Consider the following 14,698-nt stretch of genomic DNA (forward strand, 5'->3'; position numbering starts at 1 on the left):
TTTAAAAAACAAAGTATTTTGCACTTCCTTTGTGCTCACTTTGCACATGTGCAAATGACTTCACAAGGTGCAAAGCAGTGGAAACTCAGAGTCATAGTTTATAGTCAAGCATTTAGAACCAGTGGAGTTATGCCAATTTATCTCCTCTGAGGATCCAGACTGTTGTATCACAGGCATACAAAACAGAAACGAGACCAGTCTGGAACAATCGGTGATTTAGTTGTGGCTTTCCTAGACGAGTTTAATATACTCCCCTCTGTGCTAAAATATTCTAGAGGGGGATGACTGAATGCCCAAACTCTGCAGCTCCAAGGGTACTCTGGACTCTGACAAGGTTCTCCTCTCCCCCAAAACATGGGATTGATTGGCAGAGATGTGGAGGGGTGAAAAGTGGGGGCAGCAGAGGGCCAGGAATCTAAAGGGATCTGGTTCCCCAATCCTATGAATTGTGCTCAGCTCTGTGGAGTGACCTCTCTTCTATGCTCCTTCATAGATATCGTAAGTCACAGCACAATGGCAGGAAAAGTAAGTTATGTTGCCAATAGCTGCTGGCCTTCCATTATGCCCTGTAACAGTGAGGAGGGAGTCAAAGAGCAGACAGCGGGAGTGGATGCTGTCTGAGGCAGCATCCATTTTCCTTAGGGTGACCAGACAGCAAGTGTGAAAAATTGGGACGGGGGTGGGAGTAATAGGAGCCTATATAACAACAAGACCCAAAAATCGAGACTGTCCCTATAAAATTGGGACATCTGGTCACCCTAATTTTCCTCAACTGTAGGTCAGATATAGTTTTGGAGGGAAATATGCCACACAGTGTGGCCCTGCCCCTCTACTCCCAGGTCAAGTCCATGTTTTGATCCCTGTGGATGTTTTGAAAAAGGGGAAAAAAGGTGATTTACGTGGACTGGAGAGCATCTTGTGTTGATATTTTCCTCCCCTGCACACTCTCCCCTTCAGGTAGCATGAGTTCCTAGCAGGGTCCCCTCACGTAGCAACAAGGGAAAGTTAACATCTCTTTTCAGCTGCACTTGTTAGCATAGATTCTATTCATTACCAGGTTCAGCATCATATCCTGATCTGGGATTCATGTAAATCATTAGGCACAATAGGTGTAATGCACCCCTATGCATAGGGGCAATCCAAGGCTTATGCAATAGTTAAGTTTCAAAACAGAAAAAGGCCAACCTTAAAAAGTGGCTTTGAAAAGGTCCTCTGAATCCAAGGTGAATTTTACCCAGTGAAAGTAGTTCAGGAAGATTAGTGTGTTTCAGGGGCTTCATTTCAGAAAAATTGTGTAAGGGGCCAAGTTGTGTCAGCATTCTCATTTCTGCCTCCCTGGTGAGGCTGTGGCTGAGTAGTTAGTGGGCTGCCCCATCCGGAGGAGGTAGAGGGTGTCAGAGGGCTGGTGGTGTGTTTCTCACCAATGGCTGGCCTGGGACAGTACTCTGGGCCTGTCTTGCTCCATGCTTAGCTCTGGGCCATGCTACCACCACTGCTTCCTGATCAGATAGCTGGGGGAGGGAGGTGGCATCATAGGCCACTCAAGACAATCTGCCACCCCTTTCCTCATAGGCCTAGGGTGGCACATTGCCCCTCCATCCTGGTGCATAGGGTTGCAATGCCACTCAGATTTGGCCCTGCCACCTTTCCATCATGACAAAGAGGCAGCTATGCCAAATTTGAGCGTGTGGCCTAGCAACCAGAAACACCGGGTTTCAACATCACTCAAATTTGGCCTGGCTGACCCTTTGTCATTACAGAGGGGTGGCTGGGCCAAATCTGCCTCCCTACGTGGCTGCCCAGAAATCTGACACCTTAGATAGTTCCTAAAATTCAGGGGTGGGGGGGCCCTCCTACCCTACAGCAAATGACACCCCCGGTGTACCTGCTTTAAGGGCCAAATCCTGAAAGGTGCTGATCACTTGCAACTCCCCTTGATTTCACTGAAACTTTTGGGTGCTTCCCACTTTTCAGAATTTGGCCCATCTGGGGTTTTACCCAAGTCAGAAGTGCTTAAAGACCTCCACATTTGATCCTGAATGAACTTTATATGTGCATTAAGTCTGTGGACTAAAATTCCTTACTTTTTTTTTTTTTTTTTTGCTGGAAAAATGTTGAATGTTTGAAGTAGCTGATTTCCAAATTACTGAAGTGTCCAAAACACCTAAAGAGATTGGTCTTCATTAGCATAACATAAAACAGAAAGCTGATTCATTCACTTATATCTTTTTGGCACTTCTCTAGCTTACAAATGGCCATATGACTTTATTTATTTATTTATTTATTTATTTAAAGCAAACTTTTTTTTAAAAGTAGGGTTTGTTCTCAGGCTGAAGCTTTCTTCCCAAGTTTCATCTCTCGGGCACATTTTTATGTTTGAGTTATAAACCCTGAAAATAGGATAATGGAGTTGAATTTGTAATGGAAATGTATGGCACAACATAGCTGTGCAATTGGTGTCAATAGAGTACTGTAAAGTATCTTTGCACAACAGCAACCTTTAGACAAAACACAGAGTTTAATTCATTTCTTTGTGTGTAAGTGTCTGTTTTTTCTTATTTTCTTGGGTCGTTGGCCATTCTAATCTCAGGAGAGCGGCATGGAAGTGGTGTGAGTAGGGATAAAATGGGATCTAATACCAACGGTATTTCTAAATGTATTGGGAAGAATTTCAGGGGCAAAAGTAGAGATAGTGAGCCAAATCCATTCATAGGATAACTCCAGTGAAGGTATGTAGATGAATTTGGCTCATAACTTGTATTTGGAGGATAGGTGATTAAAGAGTAAAGGGGATTAAGAGTGATCTAGTGGCTAGGGGACAGAATTAGAAGTCATAAAATCTGGGTTGTGGACCTAACTCTCTCATATGTGACCCTAAACAAGACCCTTTGTTTATGTCCCCCCGTCTGTAGAACCGAGATGATTATACTGTACCCATATTTGCAAAGTGTTGTTATAAAGCCTTAACATTCTTGGACGTTTCTTATCTTTGAAAACACAAATTTATGTGAAGCTAGAAAACATCAGATGCTTTTTGATTTGGAAAGGCGGATGGATTTGGGCGAAAGATAAGCAGGAAGGGACTTTTCTCAGAGACATACCTCAGCCATCAGAACGGAAAAATAAATTAACAAAGAAAGTTGAAATGGAAACACTGACTGACAAATCTGGCTGCCAGGAAACCAAATGAATACAGCTCAGTAGGGAAGGGAGGGAGAGAGAGCATGGGCAAAAGTGCATTTTAAGCAATGTGATATATTACTGTAACCAGACTGATTACAAATGAAGGGGGAAAGAGAGACCAGTTGGAGAGCTGCTTCTGCTGCTGCTTCTCTGAGTCCATGGCTAGACTGCACCTGTAGTCACAATTCCTCCTGTTCTCCTGCCTTTCTCCAGGAGGGGATTAATTTGCTACAGCCCCATGTCAGGTGTAGGATATTTCCTGCCTTCTGCTGGCTCAGGGGTGGGGTGGGGGATGCAATGGGGATCAGGGTGAAACTCCGTTCCCCCTCCTCTGCTAAAAGCAGAGGGAGAACTCCAAGATTCTTTAGCTGGTATGGAGAGCGCTCCCCTTCTTGTTTCGATCTATTGTAAAGATTCATAGATTCATAGATACTAAGGTCAGAAGGGACCATTCTGATCATCTAGTGCGACCTCCTGCACAATGCAGGCCACAGAATCTCACCCACCCACTCCTACGAAAAACCTCACCTATGTCTGAACTATTGAAGTCCTCAAATCATGGTTTAAAGACTTCAAGGAGTAGAGAATCCTCCCTCAAGTGACCCGTGCCCCATGCTACAGAGGAAGGCGAAAAACCTCCAGGGCCTCTCCAATCTGCCCTGGAGGAAAATTCCTTTCCGACCCCAAATATGACGATCAGCTAAACCCTGAGCATATGGGCAAGATTCACCAGCCAGATACTACAGAAAATTCTTTCCTGGGTAACTCAGATCCCATCCATCTAATATCCCCTCTCAGGGGATTAGGCCTATTTACCCTGAATATTTAAAGATCAATTAATTAGCAAAATCACATTATCCCATCGTACCATCTCCTCCATAAATTTACCGAGTAAACTCTTAAAGCCAGATAGATCTTTTGCCCCCACTGCTTCTCTTGGAAGGCTATTCCAAAACTTCAGTACTCTGATGGTTAGAAACCTTCATCTAATTTCAAGTCTAAACTTCCTGGTGGCCTGTTTATACCCATTTGTTCTTGTATCCACATTGGTGCTGAGCTTAAATAATTCCTCTCCCTCTCCTGTATTTATCCCTCTGATATATTTATAGAGAGCAATCATATCTCCCCTCAACCTTCTTTTAGTTAGGCTAAACAAGCCAAGCTCCTTAAGTCTCATAGATTCATAGATACTAAGGTCAAAAGGGACCATTCTGATCATCTAGTCCGACCTCCTGCACAGCGCAGGCCACAGAATCTCACCCACCCACTCCTACGAAAAACCTCACCTATGTCTGAACTATTGAAGTCCTCAAATTGTGGTTTAAAGACTTCAAGGAGCAGAGAAGCCTCCCTCAAGTGACCCGTGTCCCATGCTACAGAGGAAGGCGAAAAACCTCCAGGGCCTCTCCAGTCTGCCCTGTCTCCTTTCATAAGACAAGTTTTCCATTCCTTGGATCATCCTAATAGCCCTTCTCTGTACCTGCTCCAGTTTGAATTCATCCTTTTTAAACATGGGAGACCAGAACTGCACACAGTATTCCAGGTGAGGTCTCACTAGTGCCTTGTATAATGGTACTAAAACCTCCTTATCCCTACTGGAAATACCTCTCCTGATGCATCCCAAAACCGCATTAGCTTTTTTCACAGCCATATCACATTGGCAGCTCATAGTCATTCTATGATCAACCAATACTCCAAGGTCCTTCTCCTCTTCCGTTACTTCTAATGCGTCCCAAGCTTATAACTAAAATTCTTGTTATTAATTCCTAAATGCATAAACTTACACTTCTCCCTATTAAATTTCATCCTATTACTATTATTCCAGTTTACAAGGTCATCCAGATCCTCCTGTATAATATCCCGATCCTTCTCTGAATTGGCAATACCTTCCAGCTTTGTATCATCTGCAAACTTTATTAGCACACTCCCACTTTTTGTGCCGAGGTCAGTAATAAAAAGATTAAATAAGATTGGTCCCAAAACTGATCCCTGAGGAACTCCACTGGTAACCTCCCTCCAGCCTGACAGTTCGCCTTTCAGTAGGACCTGTTGTAGTCTCCCCTTTAACCAATTCCTTATCCACCTTTTGATGTTCATATTGATCCCCATCTTTTCCAATTTAACTAATAATTCCCCATGTGGCACGGTATCAAACGTCTTACTGAAATCTAGGTAAATTAGATCCACTGCTTTTCCTTTGTCTAAAAAATCTGTTACTTTCTCAAAGAAGGAGATCAGGTTGGTTTGGCATGATCTACCTTTTGTAAACCATGTTGTATTTTGTCCCATTTACCAGTGACTTCAACGTCCTTAACTAATTTCTCCTTCAAAATTTTTTCCAGGACCTTGCATACTACAGATGTCAAACTAACTGGCCTGTAGTTACCCGGATCACTTTTTTTTCCTTTCTTAAAAATAGGAACTATATTAGCAATTCTTCAATCATTCGGTACAACTCCTGAGTTTACAGATTCATTAAAAATTCTTGCTAATGGGCTTGCAATTTCAGGTGCCAATTCCTTTAATATTCTTGGATGAAGATTATCTGGGCCCCCCGATTTAGTCCCATGAAGCTGTTTGAGTTTCGCTTCTACCTCAGATATGGTAATATCTACGTCCATATCCTCATTCCCATTTGTCATGCTACCATTATCCCTAAGATCCTCTTTAGCCTTATTAAAGACTGAGGCAAAGTATTTGTTTAGATATTGGGCCATGCCTAGATTATCTTTAACCTCCACTCCATCCTCAGTGTTTAGTGGCCCCACTTCTTCTTTCTTAGTTTTCTTCTTATTTATATGGCTATAGAACCTTTTACTATTGGTTTTAATTCCCTTTGCAAGCTCCAACTTACTCGACTTTTAGCCTGTGTCACTTTATCCCTACATGTTCTGACCTCAATAAGGTAGCTTTCCTTGCTGATCCCTCCCATCTTCCACTCCCTGTATGCTTTCTGCTTCTTCTTAATCACCTCTCTAAGATGCTTGCTCATGCAGCTTGGTCTACAACTCCTTCCTATGAATTTTTCCCCTTTCTTGGGATACATGCTTCCGATAGCTTCTGCAGCTTTGATTTAAAGTAATCCCAGGCCTCCTCTACCTTTAGATCCATAAGTTCTTCAGTCCAATCCACTTCCCTAACTAATTTCCTTAATTTTTGAAAGTCAGCCCTTTTGAAATCAAAAACCCTAGTTGCAGATTTATTTTTGTTAATCCTTCCATTCAGTTTGAACTGAATTAGCTCATGATCACTTAAACCAAGATTATCCCCTACAACCATTTCTTCTATGAGGTCCTCACTACTCACCAAAACCAAATCTAAAATGGCATCCCCTCTAGTCGGTTCAGCAACTACTTGATGAAGGAATCCATCAGCTATCGTATCTAGGAAAATCTGAGCTCTATTATTATTACTAGCACTGGTCCTCCAGTCTATATCTGGGAAGTTAAAGTCTTCCATGATCACGCAGTTTCCATTAGTATTTACTTTATTAAAAACATTAAAAAGGGCTCTATCCATATCCAAATTAGATCCCGGTGGTCTATAGCACACCCCAAGCACTATTGTAGGAGAGGCTCTCCTAGTTATCTTCCCCAATGTCATTTTTGCCCAGTCGGACTCTGTCTTATCCATTGCATCGCTTCTTATTTCTTTACATTCGACCTCATCATTGATATACAATGCTACTCCACCACCTTTACCTTTATTTCTGTCTTTCCTAAACTTCACATACCCTTCAATACCTGTAGTCCAGTCATGACTACTATTCCACCATGTTTCTGTTATCCCTATAATATCTGTTTTCACTTCCTGCACCAGTAGCTCTAGTTCCTCCATTTTGTCACCTAGGCTCCTCACAGTGGTGTACAAACATCTTAATTTTTGCTGTTTGGCCTCGCTCACATTTTGTACCCTATTAGGCACAGTCATTCTACAGTATAGTCTAATAGTATAACCTATTAGACTGGTATCCACACTGCCCTTGCTCCTTATATACATTCTCCTACCCACGGCTGTATCCTTTCTTACTTCATCTTCTTCCCTCTCAATGCTAAAATCTGGCGTGGAGATTACCTGGACATCTCCCAACCATCTCCCCCAAATAATTGTGGCTCAGCTCCGGTAGCTGGTATGTTGTGGAGGAGGATTGGAGTCAAGACTCCATTCATCTTCCTGCCTCTTCTCATCCCCTCCCCACCTGGATAAGCAATAATTAGCATGGAATATTAGGAGATATTCGTACATTCCTTCCATTCAGAAACAATCACCAAATGTCTCTGGGGAGTGAGGGTTGGTGGGAGTCTGAGTGTGGCACAGGCTGCTGGGGTTAGCTGCTTGTTCCTTCACTTCTCAGTAATAATAAAGATCTCAGATGCAATCAGAGAAGGGATTTAGTTTTACTCCCTTTGGAAATTCCCTGGATTATTATGAAAATCAAAACATCTGATGGAGGCATCCATCAAGAGTGCCACCGATTGGCCCCATTTCTGTGTCTGGCGAACAGCCCCCCAGTGGATTTGTCTCCTTTCCTGCCCCCACTCCCTGCCATACTGTGGTAGGACGTTGCTACAGAGCAAGGTTTCTTTTTCTAACACTGATTTCTCTGCTTTCGTAAGGGACTGAGTAAAAAATATAAACTGCTGCAGGATGGAAATATGTTTGTGAGGGTAATAAGAAAATCTTTTATTAAATAAAAAATAGGCCAATATAACAGGTTCTAAAACCAACCTGCTGATCTCCCCAATCCATTGTGCAGCAAAGTGGGACGCAGCTAATCTAGTGGCTGCAGGAGCAGGCAGTCTGGCATGGATTGGTAAATGCTGGGGGAAACCTCAGGCACTAAGGAAATCTGTCCCAAGTGCTGCTCTCAATTCCAAATGCAAAATTCCTCTTTTGAGCATGGAAGCAGATGCCCTTTGATCTTGCTAGTGGGGCACTTAAGGCTGGCTGGGGATCTACCACTAGGTCAAGGGAGTTTTCAGTCCTCCCCAAAGTGCTTCTGTGAAGACCCTTTCCTTTGAACATGGAGGCCAGGGTGAAGGCACAGGGATAAAATTGCCAAGGTAAAATATAAGGGGAAGCTTGATTCCCAAGGGAAATAACCACTTGCAAAAAGTTCTTTTTCAGAAAGCAGAAGAGGTAGCATTTGTCCTCCTTGGAGGCAGGGAGACTGGGACAGGTTGGAGAATCCTGAGAACCTCTGTGGTATCTCAGATTGGGCAACCAAACATAGCGCTGCGCAGGATTAGTGAACACCTCTGAAAGTGAAAATGCTGTCCACTGGCTCTTGTGAGGCTTAGAGTGGAAGGAGTTAAGCAAATGAATTAAAAGATTTTCCTATTCTGTTTTCCTTGACCTTGCTCAAATCTCCTGTCGAAAGGATCGAAGCCTCTCGCCAGGGAGATGAGCCTCACTGTCTGAGACTCATATAGAAGAAGTTTTTGGGGGACAAATAGAGTAACCTATCTGGTGCCACTGACCCCACACTGAATTACTAGCTACAAGGCATAACAATCAGTGTTGTTGCTCAAAAAGAAAATGCTTTTGGTTCCAAAACTGCTGCAGTCCATTGAGTAACAGTATAGTGGTTAAACAGGAGGGCTGAGGCTATCCTGGAAGAAAGGGTGGGGGATGGGAGCAGGAGAAAGGCTTCACCAGCAGAAAACATGGTAACAAACATTTAAAGTTAAGCAGGTTTAGTCAATTTAAATGAGGCAGTAAATATCTGTTGCAGTAGCACTAAACTATGAGGTGTTTAGTAAGTTGGTGTAACTGAAGGTGTTTTTGCCAAGCACATGTTCTGCACAGTTGCTGTTAGGTTGGAAGTGCTGTTTCAATTACATCTCTCTGCGTGTATTTATAAATGTATGTGCTATCTTTCTCCCTCCTGAATTGGTTGCTGGGGTGCAAAGGAGACAAGTTAATGAGGTATCATCTAGTCAGAATGCAAGATGTGTTTAGAGGTTGATTAAGGTTAAAAGGGCCCAGAATCACCATAATTTTGAGGTCCTCAAGTAGCAATGGTGCTATGAAAGCTGTAAGTTGTTATGTGGGATGGCCATAGGTATCTTTAATACCACATCTAGAAATGGGTTAGATGACATGCTGGTAAAAATGCTGTTAGTAGCACCAGCGCAGCATGAACTATTGCTCAGAAAAAGGTAAGGAATTACCTACTGCAGATATAGCCCATGTATATGTTATCCCCTCTGGCTAGGTGCTCTGCATGACAGCACAAAGGGGGCTAATGACTGGACAGCAGCAATATGCTGTGATTTGAATAAGCCTCTATATAAGCACTCATTCACTGTTACCTTGCGAGTAGAAGTGGATGAAGGATAGATCTTGTCCAGTAAGAGACCTCCTTTGTTTTTCGGGGAGCCTAGCAACCTTTGTGCCTTGAACATTCTGGTCACGACTGGCGCTAGCTTGGTAAAAGAATACAGCCATTATGATCTGAAAAAAGAAAAGGAGTACTTGTGGCACCTTAGAGACTAACAAATTTATTAGAGCATAAGCTTTCGTGAGCTACAGCTCACTTCATCGGATGCATCCGATGAAGTGAGCTGTAGCTCACGAAAGCTTATGCTCTAATAAATTTGTTAGTCTCTAAGGTGCCACAAGTACTCCTTTTCTTTTTGCGAATACAGACTAACACGGCTGCTACTCTGAAAGATTATGATCTGACTGATCCACAGCTCTACCTGTAAAATAAACAAGTAAATAAATAAAATAAAGCCATGCTAGAAAAAGGACTGTTCATCTATAGGTGAAATATCTAGAGAAACAGCACATTCAAAAATGGGTTAGTCACTAAAATGGTCAAGACATAGTTTAGGCTAATTGGTTGCCATTGCGCCAGAGCTCCCATGAACAGGTTTATGACCCCTAGGTAGTCCTAACTGTGACTTGCTTAACTCGACCAAATGAACAGTTAACCCTTTCTTAACATGGGTGTTTCTATAGCTAGCATGACTTTGTATAACTGGACTGTGCTTATCTTGGCTTCTTTTTATTTATTTATTTTCCCTAATGTGAAATATTTTGGATTAGATAAGATTTACAAGGAGGAGCAGATATAAAATTTCAAGGTCTGCTACTCCTGCTGCATTCGCTTACTGACATATCCCCTGAGGTCAAACATGCTGGGCGTACTGCCAACATGAGATCATAGATTTTTTTTTTTTGTGAGGATGGAGGTAATATTTCATCCCTCACCTCCCATGATTCTGTCTTAGTGCTACCCTCTGATGCTGTTTCTTTACTATTTCATTTTTGTCATCCTGAATGTTCAGAGGATGGCAGCTTTAGAACCTAATGCTGTATATTTATCTGCTGGCTCATATAATGATGGATGATACTACATAGTACTTGAGCTCTCCTGGTTCATTCCTGAATTGCAGGTGCTTCCCCGTAGAGTTAACTATGCTGGAGCCTGATTCTGCTATCACTTACAGCAATGTAAATCAGGAGTGACTCTGTTGAAGTCAGTGGAGTTACACCAGTTGAAACTGGTGTGAGTGGTGAATCATGCCTCCTCTCTTCTCTAAATCTTCTTGACTGTCCTAAACACAGAGTGAGAGAAGAGTTAAAGATTAGCAGTTACCCAGGCAGTTTTGGGATACAGGATGCTGTCTTTCAAAGAGACAAGCCTAATATTTGGAAAATCATTTATCTTCAGAAACCATAAGCTGGATGTAAATTGGGACCCTGCATGCACGCGCACGCACCCTCCGCTCCCCGGAAGTGTAATGTGGCTGTTTCTCTAGATATAGTGGAATTGTTCTTTTTCTAGCATGGCTTTAATTTTATTTTCTTGTTTACTTGTTCTGTGTGACTGAAGGAAGTGAGGAGTAAAGAGGGGAGCTGATATAATCAAACTGATTTATCTGTGATTGTACTGTGGATAAGGAGTTGATACAGAAGCTCATTCAATTTCACTAATGATTAGTTAGTATTTTTATAACAATATAATCCACAAGTACTGAAGCTTTGCTCTGAGTAAAAGCAAAGTGAATGGGAGAGAATGCCAGGAGATCTGGACACCCCTTCCTCCACATCATCCTTGCACCCTCTTGTTTCTTGACATATGGAGGACTAAAGAATATTAATATTAATTAGAAGCTGTCAGTTTTGAGCACCTGCTGTGTGTTTCTGAATCATAATATTGTCAAAAGCATACCTCACCTGGCAAGAGTTTATAGAATCCAATTAACAGGTTTAAGGGGTTAGAGTATGAGATGTTACAGCTTAGCTGGCTGCAACCCAGCCTCGTTACCAGAGTGCACCAGCAAGCAACCATTGCAACTTGTCCTGACAGTGATGTCATTAATATGGAAAAGTGTCTGTGGTAAGCTCAGCACAGTGTGTTTCTTCTTGAGGCATCTTAGTACAAGGAAACTGAGCAGATATAGCAACATGAATCTATTGAAGGGTTTGTGACGTTGCACGCCATATGTTTATGGAAATATGCTTATGAGTGTAAATATAATGTAACTGGAATATGCTTTATGCAAAAGGTCTCTTGTAAGGTATCCTACAAGCTTATGATCTACTGAGTGTATTCATCCCATTTGTTTGCATGTATTATTTCTATGTCTGGAGTTAGGAAAATAAGATGTAAACTTGTAAAAAGAACAGGAGTACTTGTGGCGCCTTAGAGACTAACACATTTATTTGAGCATAAGTTTTCGTGGGCTCCAGACCACTTCATCATAAATGTGTTAGTCTCTAAGGAGCCACAAGTACTCCTGTTCTTTTTGCGGATACAGACTAACACGGCTGCTACTCTGAAACATGTAAACTTGTATTATTAATATAAACATGTTAAGTGGAAGCCATTAAGGGTGCTTCAGAATCCATGAACTGTGAATGGGTTTGTTTACCTTCAAGCCTTTCTGGGTACCTGTCTTCCAGCTACTAGGCTATGACGAAGGAGGTCTTACAGTGACATATGATCATATCACCTGAACTGGAATCCATCTTAAACCTGGTGCTTTTCCATTTAGAAGGAGGGATGGGAATCCAGAGAGACACAAGATTCCTGCCTTGTGCCAAAGCTATAAAAGGGGGTGGGACAGAACAAAGGGGGCTGCCAGTCATGAGAAATCCCCGAGTTACCACCAGAGCTGGAACAAGGACTGTATTAGGGGAAAGTATTGGGCCCAGACTAAGAAAGAGTCTAGTCTGTGAAAGAAGTTTATTGGAACATCTCTGAGGGTGAGATTTACCTGTATTCAGTGTCTTAAATGTATTAGGCTTAGACTTGCATGTTTTGTTTTATTTTGCTTAGTAACTTACTTTGTTCTGTCTGTTATTACTTGGAACCACTTAAATCCTACTTTTTATACTTAATAAAATCACTTTTGTTTATTAATTAACCCAGAGTAAGGGATAAATACCTGGGGGAGAAAACGTGTGCATATCTCTCTATCAGTGTTATAAAGGGTGGACAATTTATGAGTTTACCCTGTATAAGCTTTATACAGAGTAAAATGGATTCATTTGGGGTTTAGGCTCCCAGAAAGACTGAATACTGGGTGCTGGGAAAGTCCCTGTTAACTGAGAAGCCCCTGGGATAAGTGAATCTTAGTTTCTGTGCACTGCAGGGGGCGTGGCCCAACCTATTGGTCTGTGCTGTAGCTGACTGGTGTGTCTAGATCAGCAAGACAGGAGTGGAGGGAAGCCTTCTCTGGCAGGGGGATTTGTTCTCAGTGGTATCCCAGTGCATCTAGTCACAGTCTTGAGGGAAAAAGAAAAGGAGTACTTGTGGCACCTTAGAGACTAACAAATTTATTAGAGCATAAGCTTTCGTGAGCTACAGCTCACTTCATCAGATGTAAGGTGCTACAAGTACTCCTTTTCTTTTTGCAAATACAGACCAACACGGCTGCTACTCTGAAACCAGTCTTGAGGGAGTTTCTGTGGTTTTTAGGGTTTTTTTTAGGTGACTGAAAGAAGGAAGAACTGTGTTCTCTTCCCACATGCTTAGCACTCTGTCTCTCAACCCACAAACTCCTTTTCTGGGCTGAGTGTATCAGCTGCCACCTCTCTGGGTGACTTTAATCCCTGGACAATGCTTAGATGATAAAGCAATAAATGATCTCTCTCTGCTTCTTGCTATCTCTATTCATTTCCTTACCATCTAAGCATTATATGTAACAGGTTAAGAAGATACAAGCAGGTGTACATGTTAACATCTTACAGCATAATACAGCAAAATATACTCTTACACAGTAGATCAGATTAATCTTGCCATTAGAACATATTCTACCCCTGCATGTTAGTATTATTTATTTAAATGTGGATATTTTGTGGGCACAGTTGTGCTGTGGTATCCCCAGCCCCAGGACGGCTGTGTTCTTGAAGTAGTCATAGATCATTGCAAAGAAATCAGAGCATTTAGAGGGTTGATATAATCATAGTGGACTGGAAGTACCTTTGTGTTTCCATTATGATGACAGTACTGCCCTGGTCATATCACATCATAGGCGTAAAAACGATTGACTTAGCAGGGCTATAGCTATTCATATTTGGACATATTGCTCAGAAAAACTAATAAGCATTTTTATTGCTTCAGACATTCATAGAAATTTGATATGGAAAAAGCCTATTAGATCATTTAGCCCATCTCCTCGCCGTTGCAGGGTTGTTCCCTGCAATGCATTTTTCATGCAGTCTAGTTTTAAATATCCTATACAATGGGGCTTTCACATTTTTTCTTGGGAAATAATAACTCAGACTGGTGGATCTCTCAGCTGGGAAACTTATCCTGATATTCAGTCTACACTTTCCCTGTCTTAATTTCATCCCACTACTCCTTGTTACCTTTGTAATACCCTAAAAAATTCATAAGAGTGACCATCCTCCGTCTAGTTCAGTCTCCTGTCTTCCGACAGTGGCTGGTGCGAGATGCTTCAGAGGGTATGAACAGAACAGGGCAATTTATTGAGTGATCCATCCCCTGTTGTTCAGTCCCAGCTTCTGGCAGTCAAAGGCTTAGGGACATCCACAGCATGGGGGTTGTGTCCCTGACCATCTTGACTAGTAGCCATTGATGGACTTATCCTCTGTGAATTTATCTAATTCTTTTTTGAACCTAGTTATACTTTTGGCCTTCACAACATCCCCTGGCAATGAGTTCCACTGGTTGACTGTGAATGGTGTGAAGAAGTACTTCCTTTTGTTTGTTTTAAATCTGCTGCCTATTAAATTCATTCGGTGACCCCTTGTTCTTTTGCTTTGTGAGGAGATGGGGCGGGGAGAAGAGGCAGTGGGGAAGGAAGGGAGTGGAATAGGGCAGTGGGAGGGGAATGTGGGATTGAGGGGAGGGGGATGGAGAAGAAAAGGGGATAGGGGAATCACGGTGGGAAGCGGGAGCCCGGCATGTGGCATCCCCTCGGCAGCAGCTGGGGCTCCCCACACACTAAGCTCCTCCACACTTGGATGCTGCTGGGCTGAGCCTGCCTACCCACACCTGTCACAGAGGGGCCCCGGGTTGTTTCTGGGGAAGGCC

The 14,698-nt window shown here is 42.4% G+C and overlaps 1 protein-coding gene across 9 annotated transcripts in view; it reads left to right on the forward strand.

The window, feature by feature from the left end:
• Positions 1–14,698, forward strand: part of GFOD1 (glucose-fructose oxidoreductase domain containing 1) — a 113,863-nt gene that overhangs the window by 20,254 nt on the left and 78,911 nt on the right. The window lies entirely within an intron of this gene.

This window comes from Dermochelys coriacea, chromosome 2 (genome assembly GCF_009764565.3).
Source record: "Dermochelys coriacea isolate rDerCor1 chromosome 2, rDerCor1.pri.v4, whole genome shotgun sequence".
Taxonomy (NCBI): domain Eukaryota; kingdom Metazoa; phylum Chordata; order Testudines; family Dermochelyidae; genus Dermochelys; species Dermochelys coriacea.